This window comes from Gymnoscopelus braueri, assembly GCF_963280865.1.
Source record: "Gymnoscopelus braueri genome assembly, chromosome: 1".
Taxonomy (NCBI): Eukaryota; Metazoa; Chordata; class Actinopteri; order Myctophiformes; family Myctophidae; genus Gymnoscopelus; species Gymnoscopelus braueri.
Genome location: NC_137603.1, coordinates 36,544,434 through 36,547,945, shown reverse-complemented (window position 1 = coordinate 36,547,945; position 3,512 = coordinate 36,544,434).

Here is a 3,512-nt window from a genome sequence, read left to right as displayed (position 1 = left end):
GTAATTAAGTCACCCATCCTCCTTTATAACAGCTAGTCTACCTCGAGAAATGTGTCAAGAGCGCATTACAGTGTAAAATCCTGCGTGTTCATTTAACTCTGAGTGTACAAATGTACAGGTCCATTTGGTTACATTTGTACACTCTCAGATTCATTGAACACTCAGGATTTTACTGCGTACCTGTTGTCACAGCGACCTCAGTAAAGAGTGGTGTGCCTGTAATCATCCTTGTTCATGCTTGACACTTATTACCTATCCCTCACACCATTGTGAGGTTTTAATGGATGGATGAAAGTAATGAGACAATGTTCCCTAATGTACTAAAAACAGCTCCTGAAGTTGTCCTTTCCGAAAGGAAGCACGCTCACCGTTTGGAAGCAGACAAAAGGCATTTTAAAATAAAGAATTGTTTTAAACTGTTCAAAATACTGTTCAAGTCACACAGTCAACGGGGAAAACGACAAATGTTGTACAGGAGAGTAATCTGTATAGGTTTTGCATAATGACTCGTTCATTCTAGCCTCCTCTTCAATCAGTGAATATTGTTTTACAGTGAAATTATGGAATTCAATCCAACATCTGTTGCACACCGTTTCCACTGCACGGGTTCATAGCAGTAGTTTTGAATTAGCTTGCTTTATTTTCACCACTTACCATCATTTTGGTCTATTTATTTATTTATTTTGTTTGTTTGTTTACTTTCAATGAAGCGAACATCTTCTAGCACAAAGCTCCATCGGATGATGAGAAATCACATCATTTTTGTTCAGAGGTGACTTGCAGACACACACTTGGAACACACAAATACACTATGGTATATACAGTAGCAGAGATTATACACACGCGCACACGCGCACACACACACACACACACACACACACACACACACACACACACACACACACACACACACACACACACGCACACGCACACGCTCACGCACACATGTGTGTATGTTGCATACGTGATGTAGTGGACCGCATCCCAGCTTATCTGATGAGTGCTGCTGTGAACCGAGCCAAGAACAACAAGGCTAGCACATTCTCTGTATTGTTCCTATAGGACTGAGCACAGATAGGATCTCAACAGAGGAGAATAGATTATATTTGGTAATGGATATGTGCTGAACTCTCTTACCTGGAAGTCTCTCTGTGGGAGAGCTTGACTGTATGTTTGATTTCACCGGGGAAAGCCCTTGGACAAAGTTTGTTTGTTCTGAGTTTTGCCTGAGGAAGGTCTATGCGACCGAAATGTTGCTTCAATACATTTCTTCACGTACCATGCCAGATGACAGTTTGCAGGGTAATCTTTTATTGTCGATGATGTTCACTGTGTTTTTGCCTACGCACCTGCTTTTGAGACTTTTAATCTATGTGTGAGAAAGTTTTTTAACAAGTTTGTTCTGAGTTTTAAAATGAGCATTGAATTCAAATCTCAAGGCTCTCGCGTTGTAGCACAGTGTAAATGACTAATTCAGCAAAGTAGCGCACTGTGCTAATGCACACTATACTTTTCAAGCAGCAGAACATCTCATATTTACCAACTTTGATTCTCATCTTGTTGTGCGCACACTTAAAGATAATGCAATGATGTGGGACTTGCACATAACAAGATATCGATGCAACACTATAAAAGCAATGACAAAATGATCAAAAGTGACAGCAGCAAGAGAATGGGACAGCAAATATCCGGTGCACACTATGCGAGTAATGACGCCTTGAATGACAAATCTTGATCATTTGTGTGGGACTAAATTGGCTGTGATATCAATATATGGCATCGTATTAATTAAGAATTGAAGCACAGTTGCATAGTTTTTGGATAATTTGACACGCAGTTGTTTGGATGATATACAGGCACAACATCAGAAGTAGCCCCACTGATCTCACTGAACCCAAATTTGGCACAAAAATTGGGTCAAATTCGTTCTACTGCTATGCCAGCAGAATGTGGAATGCCCTACCAATGGTCATACAAAAGTGTGACTCCTTACCCTCCTTCAAATCCGCTTTAATAGAGCACAGGTGACAATTTATAACTGACCCATGTAAAAAGTAAAAGGTCTAAGCTTATCACCGGATGACCAAGAAATCGAAAAAACATGGCCCCCTCACGTATTAGGAGGGCAGTATGAGTCACCAGAACCAAGTTACAATGGGTTTGTATAGGAAGGGGGCGTGTCTGATAAAATAAATATCAAATATCTAAATACTGAATCAAGCAACTTAAAGAGGTGGTGCCATGATGTTTAACTTTTTCTGTTTTTCATGAGTCTATGAGGTTGATAGAACTTCATTAAGCCCCCTGCTGGTGTTTTTATGGTATTTTATGTCTTCTCTGACTACTTTGAGTTTCTTCCTGGAGGCTGAAACCTGAGGGTCAAACGTGCCAATAGAAAAACAGCCATATAATGATGCAGTAAAAATATACCTTCCCCCTCATTGTCATAACACAACAGCTGTGGGCTTGGCTAAGAAAAAGCACATGTACAGTAGCAACAAGAAAAACACACAGAGAGAAAGAGAGAGAGAGAACAGAACAAAACTCACCACCATTGCAACAGATGATTGAAAGATCAACTTCCATAATGCATGGTGTTCACGTTGGTAAAAAAGGTTAATATTATGAGCGATCCAAAAACGTAACCCATTTATTCATGTCCCAAGCAGTAGCAACAAGTAGCCAGTGATTCACTATCAGACTTCCTGTAGTGGCTTTTCAAAATAAGAGTCACTGAATAGTAGAAACCGTGTACTGTGGTTACTCAAAACAGGTTTTAATTTGAAGTTCATACTGTTAAGTTCCTTTCTTTCTCTTACTTAAAATCGCCAAAGAAAAAATAATCCATTCTGTTCTCAATAATAAATAGATAACATTTGCGCAACTCAGAGCAAAATGATTGATAGTAAGGAACCAAATGTACCCTTACATTGCCTACCTATCTGTAACTGTACAGTGTACAAATGGAACCAAATGGTCCCATTTATTTTCAACAAAAAAATATAAATATATACATATTATATAAATTACATAAATATAATATAAATTATATAAATATAATATAAATTATATAAATATAAATTATATATATATATATATATATATATATATATATATATATATAAATGGAACCAAATGGACCCATAGGGTCCAACTTCAACCTACGTATATGCATTGGCTATTTGAAAGAGCAGATCTACAAAATCACAACGCGTCGCAATGCGACACGCTGTGAGCTTGTAGATCTGCTATTTTCAAATGGCCAATATATATAGGTTTCAACTGGTTACACTGATTTTGATACTAAACAAATTTCGCTGTGGACCCTCTGGAACCCCCTCAAGGACCCCAGTTTGACAACCACTGCTCTAGAGCATTTTATAAACAACTGGGAAGGGCCATGGGCAGTCCTTTCATGAGGAGGAGGAGGGACTAGGACAGGTGGGTGGTCTTGTAGGAGGAGGCGGAGGGACTGGTTCAGTGGGAGGTGTTAAGGTGAGAACCAGGTATAC